The sequence below is a fragment of the Sceloporus undulatus genome, chromosome 3 (genome assembly GCF_019175285.1).
Source record: "Sceloporus undulatus isolate JIND9_A2432 ecotype Alabama chromosome 3, SceUnd_v1.1, whole genome shotgun sequence".
NCBI lineage: Eukaryota > Metazoa > Chordata > Lepidosauria > Squamata > Phrynosomatidae > Sceloporus > Sceloporus undulatus.
In genome coordinates this window covers 69157333-69173666 of record NC_056524.1, presented here as the reverse complement: position 1 = coordinate 69173666, position 16334 = coordinate 69157333, and the positions used below count along the sequence as shown (strand labels likewise).

At 39.7% G+C, this 16334-nt stretch overlaps 1 protein-coding gene across 2 annotated transcripts in view; it reads left to right on the top strand.

The window, feature by feature from the left end:
* The first annotated feature begins 13819 nt into the window (after positions 1 to 13819).
* Positions 13820 to 16334, top strand: part of ERG (ETS transcription factor ERG) — a 177612-nt gene continuing 175097 nt past the window's right edge. For both annotated transcript variants that reach the window (XM_042460804.1, XM_042460802.1), the window contains exon 1: positions 13820 to 14027. The gene's annotated coding sequence lies outside the window, so the exon portion shown is untranslated. The remainder of the gene's footprint in view (positions 14028 to 16334) is intronic.

The following is a 16334-nucleotide window of genomic DNA, read 5'->3' as shown; positions in this document are numbered from 1 at the left end:
TTCTGTATAGGCATGGATAGGACTGTGTGGTTAAGAATTCTGTTTTTAAACTCTCTGTTTTAAACTGAGAAACTATTTAATATATTTTAAATCTTTTAAACTTTTGTAGTTTTTTTTAAAAAGTTGGTTTGATTGCAGTCCACCCTGAGATCATTGGATAAAGGGTGGGACACCATTTTTTTAAACAAACTAATAAGTGCTATGCTGTCTTAGTATCCTTCCTTTAGTCATCTTTCTTTCACATGCTGCTTTTTAACATGGGTATACAGTTCCCACAGCTGCCACCGGCACATCATTTGCAAAGTGTTTTTTCTATTCCTTTTTCAGCTCAGTCTGCTGCCATTAGCAGCCTCCAGCCCATTCAGTCTCCAAACCTTTTGTATTGACAGTTTTAAAACATGTGTGCAGTTGGAATGCTTATATGCAACAGCAACTAAACTGATATAGAGGACTCATTTCAATCAACAAATGGCTTACTACAACATACTCTTTTTCATTGCTGTTTTTGTCAGTCAAATTTTGTTGTTGGTGTTGTGTGCCCTCAAGTAATTTCCAATTAATGGTGACCTTAAGGCAAATCTGTCATAGAGTTTTCTTGGCAAGATTTCAGGAGGTTTATCTTTGCCTTCCTTGAGACTGAGATAGTGTGACATGCCCAAGTTCACCCAGTGGGTTTCCAGGGCTGAGCGGACATTTGCACTGTGGTCTCCAGAGTCAGTTCAGTGCTCAAACCACTGCAGCATGCTGGCTCTTTACAACGGGGCAATTTGGTATACTGAAAGATTTTGGTTGATTAATTTTCTCTGTTTAGTGTGTTCATGGTGTGGGGAGGGACTTAAAATAGTTACATCTCCTACCTCTGCAATTTTCTCACTTCTAATCAAATCTTCTCAGAAGCTACTTTTTAAAACAAGAACAACAACACAAATATTATTGAGAGTTGAATTTCATGTCTTGCTGCATAATACATAACTAGCTGCTCCTCCAGCCCCTCACTACATAGGAAGATTGGACCACACTTATCTGATTGGTCAGGAGAAGACAGATACAACACAGTTATGAAGATCTACTTGTTCTATGCTCAGATTTAACACCTCAGTTATCTATCTGTGACCACAGTGATTGCCCCCAAACAATGTAAGAATTTATTTTTGTAATTGTAAATTGAGATTTATTACTCTTGAGAAATGTGCAGTAAAAATATCTTGAAAGAAGCCTGCAATCCTGCAGTTAGATTAAAATTTCCTTCCTTCCTTCCTTCCTTCCTTTCCATGTATAAGAAATTTAGTATTCATTCAATGTATAAATACAAGAAATTAAGTATTTATAACCACCTATAGAGAGGTTCTGAATCATTAAATGAGTAACTGCAACTTTGCATTCAACTCAACACAGGAAGAATGGCTAAAATATCATCTGTCTCTTAAGACTTCAGTGTGATAATGAATATGCTATGACATACATTTACTAAATATAATATGTTCACCACCAACCTTATTATTATAATCCTTTTAAAATTCTTCCTCTCCTTGGAGTTCTTACCAAGCCTGGAGTCAAAAAGTGCAAAAGCACCATGAAAAGAATTGTTCTCATGAGATCCATATTATTGTTTTACTGACTAAAAAACTTAAGAGAATTTGGCTGAGCCAAATATCTGCATTTGCAGGCTACTCTCTGTATCAGATGTCTAATACTTTTTGAGGCATATTCACCATAGATTTGAGATTGGTCCAAACTCCAGTGGACTCTGAAAGAATGAATCCATTCAGTACCCTGAAAGTTCTTTAAAATATTTGTTATTTGTTTTATAACATGCAGAAAAAACAAGCTGCATTAGGTTTTGTTCTAAAGTCATGTATATAAGCACTACTATTTACAATTCACTAGCTGCTGTGAATTGCTATGCACTTTTTTGCTATTTATTGCTATTGTGAATTGCTTCGTTAATTTATTGTTATTATTTATTTGCTTTGTACTTTCTTTAATGTTGTATTGTTGATTCCTTGTGATTGGGCGGGCTATAAATAAATCATCATCATTAATGATATCAGTTTGAATCAAAGTTTCTTGAAGGGAAAGTCACTGGATGTTTTTAAATCTTCGCATTGCTCCAGTTATTTAAAATTAAGCATGAACACTATACAGAGACCATAAGCAGTACTACTACTACTACTACTACTACTACTACTATTTCAGTCTTGTAATTCCCAGTAAAGTTGTTCTTGCTACTTATTGTCCTTGTCTAAGCCTCACTGAAATGATTGACAGCTACCATATATTGTTTTTAGACTCCCATCCTACACTGGAGTTGCCAAATACAAAAGCAGACAGGGTTCTTGAAGCTTTGGCATACAGTTAATACAGACTAGTAAATTTTAGATAGAATTTCCATAAGTACTGGAGTCTATTCCCTTTCATAACTGGCCACCCTATTGTCTCAAATAGAGTGCCATTCTCTTCATTGCTAGGATTTTCTCTCCAGTTGCACGGAAAACAGTTTTAACAGCACTATCTGATTCCTCTATCCTCATATGTAAATTCCAATGACCTCATTGAAACTTATTCTCAGGTAGGAACGGTGAAGGATTTTGTTCACTTTGCCTTAAGTAGAAGTTGTTTTGCACTTGCCAGTATGAATCACAGGTTAGAACTCCATTACCCTTTGGGCTACACATCTTTCCATTACCCTTTGGGCTACACATCTGGTGATACATGCCTCACCCTCAGAACAATACAATGCATGCAAAAATGTGTGTTTTATGATAACATATGTTAAAGGTGTGCTTCGAATAAAATATGTTTTAAAAATAATATTGATAACTAAGGCCTAAATTCAATTGCTCTATTCCTAGCTAGAGTACATAAACTGAATCAATGGCCAAATGTTAAGTGAACACTTATAAATATCCCATTGTATCAATTGACTTATTCTAGCTCAGGCATAGCTTCTAGGTTTTGAGTCTAAATTAGACAGGTCTCTTTTAACTTTCAGACCTGAATGTTAGGCACATATTTTTGTATTTGAATTTTTTTTAAAAAAAATTGCATGAGTGAACACATGTAACACTGACATGGTCAGAAATTGATATGCTCCTTCCTTCTCTACTCCCTAGTGCCTGTTGAAGTGTGGACTAAATTACAGTATGTTGTCTCCTTTTTCCACCATTAAGGCTGCAATCCAGTGTATTCTTACCTGGGGGTAAGCCCCATTGAAATCAATATGCTTTACATGTAAATAGACTTTATCAGTATTGTTCCAGCCATGTTCCCTTTCTGTTGTGTGTTGGCATTGGGGAGGCAATGTGTAATATTTCATTCCTCTGTTTCTGTCAACTTTGAGAGACTGTCTAAGTGTAAAAGGTTGAAAGAAAGAAAGAAAAAGGATGTGTCTGCCAATCTATTGTTCTCTCTAGGTGTAAAATGTCATTTTTTTAAAACTAAAGAAATCTTTTTAATGAATGCCATCCAAATGTATGATAGGTGACATTAGCAGCCCTGTCAGCTTTTCATACAGTTTCAGGATCCTAGTCATTTTCAGAGGGGAAATGCTAATTTATTTTATTTTAATGAGAAGGGCAACTCCTGAAATGGTCCCTTTCACAAGGAAACAATGTTTTTTTCCACCACCAAAACATGTTTACCTTATCTAAATTATTTCACATTTTGATATGAGAGATGATTCATTTAGTCTTGATAGAACAGGGCTACATCCCACAAGAACATTTAACAAATAGAACATGTCATTCTTTAGGATGTCAAAAGATTCTTTGATGTGAGTGTTAATTGTTTCATAGGCTGGAAAAACTAGTCAAGAATAGTTCACATTGTGGCTATTTTGTTTTGTTTTGTTTTTATCCCTGTGAAAGGGGCAGGTTTTTGCCCTTACAATGAACTGAAGAAGTAGGTTCCCTTGACAGCATGTAATTCATTCCCTTCTCAGATTCTAAACTTTTCAAGTGAAAAGGTAAAGTGTCCCATAATAATTCAGCCAATACAGTATTTCCACTATCAGCAATATGGGTACATACTGCTCCACTCTAAGAATTTAGATTGTTCACATTTAAACAAAAAATACTACAGCTTATGACTATAGTATGAAGTGTAGATTGTGGGAAAAGACAATTTAGTACAAATTATCATGATTTCTATGAAAACATTTGGTGCATGAGCCTATTGCATTTGAACCGTCTTTAGTACACACAGCAGTTCTCAATAATCCATGGTGACCACAAAGTGCTCCATAAAATTGCATAATGCGTAATTCCTATCAACTCACACAGCATACACAAAGAAGATGATATGAAACACATTGTACATCTGTCACTGAACTCTAGTGACAAATGTAGGATGGGTCAGGAAAAGAACTGTAGTTTAGATGTACTTACCATTTTCAGGAGGAGAGTCAGTACACTATTATATATAATAACTGGTTCTTTCTCTCTAGGTATTTGATTCCATTGAATTCAATGGGACTATTTTGGTGTGAACAACACTCACAGAGTCATTTTAAATGTTTAACTGACCTGCTTTTGTCTTTAACACACTAAGGCATTCTCTGTGTGTATATTCAACCTTTATATTTCCTTCTCAGCTATGATCAGGAATGACAGTCAATACAAAATGCCTTTAAATTATTGGTACAAATTAGTCATCTGGTAAATTGTTTCCTAAGATCAACTTAGAACGTCATTTTATTTATTGTGTAATCAGCCCTAAAATAATATATATGAACTTGGATACATTTATATTCTTGAAGTTAATTCATATGATTTGGATCAGGCTTTAACTCCATGATCACTGCAACTACCAGGAAGTATTGGCTTTAATCCACTGCATAGAGACAACATCCATTAGTCCACATAAATAGCCTTACCCAGGTTAAGTGCAACAGTGTTGATCAATAGGGATAGCCCATTTGAACCCCCATGACTAGAAGAAATTGCCTGTTCAGGGTCTTTAGTAAAAAACAAAACGTTTATCTCATTTAAAGAGAAACCAAAGTGGATAGTGATGCTTATTTTAGCAGAACAGAAAGGCTTAGAAAAACATGGGAACAGTTTTCAAATATGCCAAAGTTTGTTCTTTTTTTTAAAAGAAGATATACACACCACCACCACCATGGCTGTGATGTTTTCAATTAAGTATTAAACTTCACCCCTTTTCCAGTTTTACCATTAGTTAATATGTGGCATGGGGATTTCAAACATGGAGGAAGTGATGTGCCAAGTCTTTCTCCATTCTTGTATTTGTTGGTTATTACCTTTAAAGCCCTACATGGCTTGGGTCCAAGTTATTTGAGGGAACACCTCTCCCTACACAATCTGCCTCGCAATCTCAGAACTTCCGGGAAGAACTTATTGTATGTATTTTATATGGTATTGTTGTTTTTATTAATGTAAATCCACATCGATCCATAGGGAGAGGTGGCAAATAATAATATTATTATTATTATATATTAGATTCTTAAAAATGCATTGACTTTTTAGGTAGTAGAATCAAGAGTGCTGATAACATTAACAACACAATTTTCTTTATACAAGCTAAGCACTAAGTATCAATTGTACAGACTGTTCTATCAAGACTAAATGAATCATCTCTCATATCAAAATGTGAAATAATTACATATTAGTAGACTTTCCATTATAAGACAGTCAACACTATGTGAAATAGAGTGGACTCATTAAGTCAGTTACTGAATGATAAGTCAACTCTTACATAAATCCCACTGCTTTAATAGGTCTACTCTAGTTGGGGCTAGCAATTGGCTTTAGGCCATTGATTTGCCAGGCTATAAAATTCATGGAATTAAAAAAGGCTTATGGACAGACTCCACAGGCTACACAAAGTACCTAACAATCATATGGCAGACTTTCTAAGATCCATTAGTACAGTACAGTAGGCTATAACATTGCCTTTCTCTCCCTACCTCAGAATTACAATTCAGTTCTATAGGAATAGAAATTATCTGGATGCATTAAAATAACAAGTTATCTTGGGGCTCATTAAAGATGAACTAATTTTCCCTGGGATAAGCAACCAACTTTATTACAAGAGCTGTAATTCAACAGTTTCACTCAGGAGTCTTTGACATCCTTTTGTTCAATAATGGCAATTTTCAGACCAGCAAGAAATCGATCCCCTTGATTTCAAATGCTGGAATATTGGTTTTCTCTGATGCCAGCTTTTTGTCCATTTGTATGATGTATTTATCTTATACAGCATGCCAATGGATAGTTCTGGCACTTAATATGAGCATATATTAGGTTGGAAGGCGGGCCAATGAATGACACTTGATATGGTGGCTCATATTATTAGACTGTGTAACAGAGTTGCTCAAGTAGATATGGGGAAGAAGATGGCATCTGGGTTTGTTCTGGTCTCTGTATTTATGTTACTTACAGGTGATCCACTGTTGCTAATGAACACTTATTCCAGACAGCTGGTGATTTCATGATACTTTGGTGGACCTAAGAAAGCTCAGTACTGTACTGATTTTATTTTTAGTCTACATCAGGAAATAGTCTATACGTTTTGCAACATCCCTGTGAACTTCTGAATGTTTTGTCTACCCCATCTCTCGGGACATGGTTGGCTCATCTGTTTTGAAATTACAGTGAGCCTGCACTAGTGGAAGGGACATGGTACCTCATCTCAAACTGTCATTGGTTCACTACCTTGGGGTTATGGATGGCTTTGCCAGCTTAGAAACAGGAAATCACAACTGAATTCTGCAAGTAGTTTATGGTAAATTACACTTTGCTGATGCAAGATGTTTAAACTGTCTCAAATATACCTTTCACCAAAGAGGAGAAAATGACACTTGATCCTTTTAATGACATATTTTTTGTATGTTAATCTAATCAAGTTATGGATAGCCTTTATTGACAAAAGGTAAGTAGAAAATTGGCCATTTTTAATTTATTTATATTTTTTATTTTATTTTATTTTATTTTATTGGTATTGCTGTACTGATTTCAAGCTAGATATCTCTTCATACCAGATTTATGTCTTCTGTAGATAAAAATATATTATTGTGAGCAATCATTCTCCATTACTTTATGTAAAACAAAATCTATCGCTTCCTCCCTAGCGTACACTTACCATATTGAACCCATGCTGCTTATTTTCATCTTGAACTTACTTGTAAGCCATAAAATCAGTGCAAGAAATAGTTACCCAAATAACTTGCAGAACAAGAAGAAGAAACCCCTCCTCACCCTCTCATAATACAATCAATGCTCTATTTAACACAGTGAATTGTTTCAAATTTCAGTCCTTATATCCTCACTGAGCAGCCCCTTCATCTTTGAAATATCCCAAAATTCTGAAATTTACAAGGCCTTTTAAAAAAAACTATAAACGAAGCAATTAAACCTCCAGATTGGAGGATGTAAACCTTTAAAGGCCTCTTTATAGAATTTCAAAAGAAAGAGGGGGTTATATTTAGCAGGTGTGGCAGCCCACGCAGGACATTTCATTGAGAGAGAGCCTGACATTATCCAGCAACAAATACTTAAATTAATATAAAACATCTTCTGCAGAGACCCTTTTCCTTCCCTTTTCTCTCTCTTTCTCTCTTTTTTTAAATAACTGTTTGATGATCATAATCCTTTAGATGAAGTCTTGACAAACATACACACACATCATTGTACTGAACGGGCCAAATATATAACTATATCTTTATATCCCTTCACCTTATGGAAGGGTCAGAATTTCAATGTTTCTGGTCCTCACAGATGAGAATAGTTTCATATATGCAAATCAAAATACTTTTATAAAACAAAATCTAACAGTCTTCTAAATTGATCTGGTGGAAGAGTTTATAAATCCTTCTGATATGGACACTGATGTGCCACACATCCGCCACTCTCCATGCCATCTAGAAACTGCTCTGGATATTTTTTTTCTCCCAGCACACACACACACACAGTTGGTTTTGCAGGCTCACCAGGGTTGTACTGGTCATGTGGGATTCACTATCTCCTGATGTATCTGGATTTTGTCATTCTGCTAGCAGGAGTCCACCATAGGATGTTGTCCACTGAGATTTTTTTGTTACCAAAGTGCCCCCAAAAACAACAACAAAAAAAGATTTCTTAATTGGTCTCTCTTGGGGGAATCTATGACTCTGTAGATAGCTTCTCAGGCTATCAAATGTGAGGAACAGCTAATATGCCAACAAACACTGTCATAATTGTGCCCATAAGCTACAATTCTCTCTCTCTCTCTTTCTCCTAGAAACTCTCTATGCACTAATAGCCAATGGGTCACAGACCAGCACTTATTCACAGACTACTACTTTGAGTAGCACTGCTGTAGGAGTTATCAGACTACATCTCATACCCCCTGCAACCATTTGATAAACCATATGGGACTAATGATTCATTAGGTCCTACAGCACAGGTTGACCACTCTCGATATAGCAGAATTTCTCAATGTAACTTTGAGTGTCTTAAAATCTTCATGATCAAGTTCTACCATTTGCCTTCTACACATCACAGATTTCCTGGAATGTCACCAACAAAATGTGTTTGAATACCTAACATGACCAATACAACCCCGGTGAGCCTGCAAAACCAACTGTGCCTGCAAAACCAACTGCACTATTTTGATTGTTGCATGAGGCTATGCTACAGGAAGGGATAACCTAGCCATAGTAGTTCCTGCACTTATAATGTCCAAATTAGACTACTACAGTAAGCAAATCAAACCTGAACTCTCCCTAGAAGCCAAGGTGATTAAACGGAGACTGCTGTACTTTGGACATATCATGAGATGACATGATTCAATGGAAAAGACAATAATGTTTGGTAAGGTAGATGACAGCAAGAAAAGAGGAAGAGTGCATTACAAGTAGGTAGAACCAATCTAGGAAGCTATGACCTTGAGTTAGCAAGACAAGAGTAGTGCTGCTATTGAAATTGTGATGTTGAGCTCTCTCATTCATAGGGTCATATAAGTCTAAGTCAACTTGACAGCATTTAACTAAGTCAACTTGACAGCATTTAACAACAACAATATGCTGAATGTGGGGATGCTCTTAAAAATGGCTAGGCAACTGTAGCCAATGCAAAACACTGCAGTGGGTTTGCTGACCAGAGTACCATATAGAAACCACATCATACATGTCTTAAAGGAATTCAGTTGAATGCCCATATGCTTCTAGACTGCATCCAAGGTGCTGGCAATGACATTCAAAGCCTTAAATTGCTTTGGACCTCAAGAGATAAAGGAGCACTGTTCTCTATATACATTTGTGCAAGGATGGGGGTATTCTGGAGATGCTCTCCCTCTGTCTCCTATCTGTAAGAGTAACAAACCAATAATAATAATAATAATAATAATAATAATAATAATAATAATAAAATTTATTTGTATCCCGCCTCTCTACAAAATGCAATCGAGGCGGCTTACAAGATTAAAATATACAGTTCGAACTCTCAACCCACCCACCCCTTAAAATACAGTTAAACAATGTAAAATTTAAAACATAAAAGATACTTAAAAACAATACAATAGCTGTGGTGAAGTCAGAGGTCACCAGTTAGATTTTCCTTCTAATAGCCAGAGAACTATTCAGGAAAGGCCTGCCAGAAGAGATCCATCTTTATAGCTCTTTTAAAGCTGTTTAGAGTGGTCATAGGGGAGAGTCTTCTTTGTTGGAGCCCCACATTTCAGAAATCCCCTCCTAAGAAATCTGGTTAGCATCAGTGTTGGCTTCATTCCACCCAAAAGCTAAAATATACTTTCTATTTACCATTATACTCATGTATAAGTCAACCTCATGTATAAGTTGAGGGCAGGTTTGGAGGCCAAAATTATGGATTTTGATATGATCTGTGGGAAATTTGAAGGTAAAACATCGGGGCATGTAACAAAGCATATAAACGACAAAGCAAAGGAAAATGATGCCTTAAGACTTACAACTTTCTAGCAGGCATAACTGTTTTTCCATAGCCTAAGGGTGGGAGATTTTAGGAATTCAGCTATGACTAACTGGTTGTTCTCCAGATGTGCTGGACTATAAATCTTATCATCTCTAGCCATTAATCAAATGGCTGTGCCAGTTGAAAATTATGGCACTGCTAGTGCTGGGGATTCAACAGTGATGGTTCAGCAGTGATGGAGGTTACAGTTCAACACACCTGGAGGGCTACAGGTTGATGAAGTGAAGTGAAGCCTGAACAAACTAATGTGGGTGACTTTTCATTTCAGATGTGGTATGGAAAGTACGGAAAGAACAATGATGGGACATTCTGGATAACACTTGAAGGTGACATCTTGATATCTCAGGAGGACAGCTGATGATGAATCTGGAGTGACATGTAATTTTACATGTAAATCAAAACCAAAAACAAAGTTAAACTGCTCAGGAAAATCACAAGTCAACAGTGACTTGTATCATATGGGTACTGAACAGAATTAGAACAAAACACCTGTCTGTTGTTAAGCTCAAAGCAATTAAGTTTGTCTGTGAGACAGGAACATGCACCCATACTCCATTCTCCTCCTCACCCCAATCATCACAGTTCAGAAAATAAGATACAGTGGTACCCCGGGTTACGAATTTAATTCGTTCCGCCGCCGCGTTCGTAACCCGAAAATCTTCGTAAGCCGAAAAAGCCATAGGCGCTAATAGCAAAAGCCGCAATTTCGTGCGAAAAAGCGCCGAAAAGCACCAAAAAAATTTTCGTAACCCGAAATAACCTTCGTAACCCGGAACAGTTTTTTTCAATGGATTTTTTTCGTAACCCGGAAATTTCGTAAGGCGGCGCATTCGTATCCCGGGGTACCACTGTATATCAAAGGCAAAGAGCATCAAGTGGCTCTAGCAGTGAAATATAAGGAGATGGGGGGATTGGGTGATGGTTAACATAATAAATTTATTTTACACAAAGAAAAATCATCTCCAAAACATTTCAGTCAAATCATCATGATTTCCCAGGAAGGTTGTCTTTTCATATGTGCAATATAAGGTCTACCTTCTTTTTTCAGTAGCATCTCCTTGCCAAATCTTATATCATGCATTATACAAAGAAAGCTGTAGAAGATGGGTGGGAATAGTGTAACTCTCTAGATATGTTTGAATTGCAACTCCAAACACTCCTTACTACTGGTCTGCTGGCTCTATTTTCTCCAGGTTACAGTTCAACAACATCTGATAGGTCACAGGTTTCCCACTCCTGCTCAAGAACCATTATGTTAGATCAGGGGTAGGCAACCTGTGGCCCGCGGGCCGGATGTGGCCCGGCAAGGCCTTGGGACTGGCCCCAGCCCGGTCCTGCCGCCAATTGCCGCCGGGGCCTTTGGCCTCTCGCGCGCAGGGGCAATTGTCTATAGAAGCCTCAGGAACATGCATTTATGTTAACATTTTTTAAAAAAATCAGCACATTTTTTCGCGTGTCCTCCACTTTTTTAAAAAAAGTGTCCACCATTTGAAAATTTTGTCCTACATTTGTCCCGATTTATTTATTTATTTAATTTTTTAAAAATTATTTAATTATTTGTTTTTTGCCTCCGGCCCCCCAGTTGTCTGAGGGACAGCAACCCGGGCCCCGGCTCAAAAAGGTTGCCTACCCCTGTGTTAGATATTAACTGTTGTTCTACTCAGGGTAGCCAATATAAACCTTCAAACCCTGGAGTCTTAGCTTCTAGCACTAGCTCTTGTTTCAGTTTAGGACATCTCTGAGTAGGGCAGTTGATGACTGCAGCTCTTAGAATCACAGAATCATAGAATTGGAAGAGACCACAAGGGCCATCCAGTCCAACTCTTTGCCATGCAGGAAATCTACATCAAACCATCCCCGACAGATGGCCATCCAGCCTCTGTTTAATGACTTCCAAAGAAGGAGACTCCACTACACTCTGAGGGAGTTTGTTCCACTGTCCAACAGCCCTTACTGTCAGAAAGTTCCTCCTAATGTTGAGGTGGAATCTCTTTTCCTGGAGCATGCATTCATTGCTCTGGTTCCTGTTCTCTGGAGCAGCAGAAAATAAGCTTGCTCCCTTCTCAATATAACATCCCTTTGAGTATTTAAACAAGGCTATCATATCATCTCTTAACCTTCTCTTCTCCAGACTAAACATCCCCAGTTCCCTAAGTCGTCCCTCATAGGGCATGCTTTCCAGACCCTTCACCATTTTAGTTGCCCTCCTTTGGACACCCTCCAGTTTCTCAACATACTTTTTGAATTGTGGTGCCCAGAACTGGACACAATATTCCAGGTGGGGCCTGACCAGAGCAGAATAAAGTAGCACTATTACTTCCCTTGATCTAGACCCTATACTTTTATTGATGCAGCCTAAAATTGCATTGGCCTTTTTAGCTGCCGCATCACACTGTTGACTCATGTTCAATTTGTGGTCTACTTGGACTCCTAGATCCTTTTCACACGTAGTCTCCGTCAGCCAGGTGTCCCTCAGCCTATATCTGTGCATTTCATTTTTCTGCCCTAAGTGCAGTATTTGGATGTCTCCCATGCATAGGGTTCCTATAAATCAACTTGACTGCAAGAAACCGCAACTAACCATAACAGCTATGGCTAGAAGGCAGTCTAAGTTCATCTTAGCATTCGTTAGTTCTGCATGGATATATCAGATTTGAATTTTAATATTCAAGTGCTCCCAAATGAAAAGCCCATCCAGTATCCCTACAGCCTGCAGCATTTTAGGAAAAATTGGTTTGGCTTAATCTTTAAAGTTTAAAGCAAAAGCATCAGAGGAAACATATGCGAAAGTTCTCATTCCCAGCTGTACTTTCTGTGCTGTATAAAACCTTGAGCACTTCTAATGGTGGTATACAACTAAAAAGTATGAAAAGGTACACATCTTGCATTTGGAAATGTAGTGTGCACAAGATATAGCAGGGACAGGAGAGGCTCTGTTCATTGGGTCTGTGATAACAGAGTATATATTGGATTTCCACCTCCAGTATTTTGAGGGGGATGCAGAGAAATGAGCTCTTCTTCTGATCCTAGCATATTTCATCACTCCACAAAACTGATTTGCCTGATATTGCTGATGCACATTTCCCTGATATTGCTGTTCAGAAGCTCATTACAGGTGCCTCAGATGAGCTCTAGAGCAGACAAGGAAAAATACATTGGGACAAAGCAGATCTTATTCCTAGGGTGTGTTCCTGACACTGCAGAGCTCTTACCATTTTCCCAGTTAAAAGTCTCCAGAATTAGACCTGGCACAGAAATAAGTGTCCAAAAATCACTATGTTTATCCCCCACCCCCTCCGCCCGCCCAGTCCTTGGAAACGGCGAGCTCTGAAGTCTTTTGAACTGGAGAAAGTGGGAAGGGGGCGGGTGGGAGATGTAGTCCTCCACCTGACCCGACTTGGGGGTCTTTGTGCGTGTGCATACTATATATGTGTGTGTATATATATATATATATATATATATATATATATATATATTAAAAAATATTCTCCCCCCCCCTGTTATTTTGGCAGACTTTTTGGAATGTCTGGGAGCGCAGGGCTTTGCTTGACGGAGCAGCATTCTGAAGGAGGAAAAAAGAGAAAGTTATAGACCCAAACCACAGAAATGTAAACACGTCTGCAGCTAAAATAACTCCACTTTCATTGAAAACACGCCTCGCTCACAATCAGACTTCTGTGCGCTCCGCTCAATAAAAAGTGCGCTAATAGCCACCAATTAATACATTATGTAACTCCGATTTGAAGGGAGGGAAGGGGAGGAGAAGGAGAAGGGGAGAAAGGGAAGAAGGGGGGAATCCCCCTTCAAGACACTTTTTATTTAGCCGATCAGGTTGCTTTCTTTTTTTCTTAAATGAAAGGACTGCTGGAGTTTCTGCTGTGTGCATGTTCCTCTCTCTCGCTGTCAGTCGGGATTCAGAGCAAAAGGGGGAGAGAGGGTTTTTTTTTTTTCCAGCATTGCAGCCCAAGCAGGGAAGAAGGGACGGATGCCTGAGGCTTTTGGAAGGAAAACTCTTCTCCAAAGGAAACACAGCAGAATAATAATGGCAACCATCGGGGGAGAAGAAGAAGAAGCACCACGGTAAGTGGTAACACAATAGGAACAAATACTATGGCCTTTTCTTTTTGGAGGAGTGGTAGTGGCTCACAGTCTGAGCGATCCCGAGAGTTACTCGCCAACTACTTTGTTGTTTACTAGCTCTCTTTGCTTTGCCTTCCTTGCTTTGGCTGATCAAGTTTTGGTGCAAACAAACTCAATCCACCTTTGCTACAGCTCGCTTCGTCTCTCTCTGAAACAGGCTTACAGATCCCCGGAGCTCCGCTTTCGCTCAGGGACTAGATTGGCGAAGTTGCCTCTGAATCTTCCCTTTTCTTGAGAGATCTAGACTGTCGCACCTTTGAGACTCACCGAAAGAAAGAAATCGGCAGCATGAGCTTTCTTATTAAACTGCAGCCTACTTCCTCAGATGCATTTGGTGGAGGGGAATGGAGCTCTTGGTGGGTGCCTATTTGAGGTCGTTCCCGACTTATGGCCACCCTAAGGCCATATAACCCATCCTGGGCTTTTCTTGGCAAGATCGGTTCCGAGGAGGTTTGTCATCTTTGAGGCTTGCCTTTGAGGCTGAGAGAGTGTGACTCGTCCTAGCTCACCTGGTGGGAGGATTTGGACCCTGCTGGTCTCCAAGGTCGCAATCCAGGACTCAAACCACTGAGCTCCCTTCCAAAACTTTGAGAAGTTGGGTCTTTGGTTCTTTTTTCTCTTTCTATCGAAGCCTTTTATTTTATTGAGAAGCTGGGTCTTTCCTTTTCATTTTCTCTTTCAAATCCGTTTATTTTACTGTGGGTTTTTTCATTCTTTTTCTCTTTCTCCCGAAGCCTTTTATTTCATTCAGAAGTTGGGTCTTTCATTTTTCCCCTCCTCTTTCTCTTGTAACCTTTTATTTTATTTTATTTTATTTTATCTTTACAGGGGTTTTAAACCAGTAAAATATCTCTGGGCGGGTTGTGTTGTTTAAAAACAAAGCAAAACACACACAACCTGTCAGATTTTGTTTTATTTATTTGTTTTAGGTCACTTTTTAAAGAGTGACTTTCAAAGTTGTTTGCTGGCCGCCCATGTGGCTCTTTCCTCGGCCGCCGCAGCTTCCACAGAAGATCCACCAGGGATGGCGGGGTTACCTGAGGTAGACCACCACCTTGAAACAGGCTGACCAGGGGTCCTCCTTTTCCAGGACATGCCCTCCATTTCCACCTCCTGCTCAGGAGGAATCCCAAAATGCCCTCGCTTTTGAGCAGGACGAAGAAGCACAGCTTTATATCAGCTTTTCTTCGGTCATGTCTTCAATTTTTCATGAATGTCTGGTGCCTGGTCCTCCTTTGAGGTGAGGACATCTGGTCACCCTGTGCCTTCCCTTCCCAATTTCCTATTAATCCAGGGTGACCAGACACGTCCTCCTTTTCCAGGACAGTTGCCACAGTTCCACCTCCTGTCCAGGAAGAATTCCCAAAACATCCTCCATGTTGAGCATGACTAAAAGAAACATGAGTTGACAGTTATAGGAGTGAAGGGTGACTAGATAAGTCCTCCTTTTCCAGGACAGCTCCTATAGTGCCACTTTCTCTCCAGGAAGAATTCCCAAATGCCCTCCCTGTTGAGCAGGACTATAAGAAGCATGGGTTTATATTGACATGAGTCTTTCATGTGGCCATGTCCACCCCACCCCCACCCCCATTTTTAACCCTCCCCCTAGAATGTCCTCCATTTTCCAGGGCCTGCTCCTCCTTTTAAGTGAGGGCAACCTGGGGCTCAACCCTGGGGCAGGTTGAAGGGAGCCGCCTTGCTCCCCCAGGAATCTCTCCTAGCTGAGGAAACACGGGCGCCGCCTCCTCCTCCTCCTCCTCCAGGCCTCTGCTGAGGGGAGCTGGGCCTCTGGGCTTCCCTGCCCTCGCCAAGCCATGCCTGGAGCCGGGAAGGGGCCCCCAGAGAGACCCCAGTCGCCCCCCGGGGCTGAGCTCGGAGGCCCTTTCCCTCGGAGCAAGGGAGGTGAGTCTGGCCTTCCAGGTGGGGCCCTCATGGGCTCAGCATCCCCTCTGCGCCGCTGCCTTGGCGCCCTTTCCCTCTCTCAGGGGCTTTCCTGGGCAAGGTCTGTTCGGAGGAGGCTTATTGGCCTATTGCCCTCCTCTAGTCTTTCGAGAGACCTTGCAGCCCCGTCGAGACTTCCCTGGGCTTTGAGCATCTGAGGAAGGAGGCTTTAGCCCAGGAAAGCTCCTGCTGACAACTTTTTTCTCTCAGTGAGTCTCTCTACGTACTGATAATCTGCAGCCTAGCTAGGAATATATATGTATAGTGTGTGTGTGTGTGTGTGTGTATAGTGAAAGGGAGGGAGAG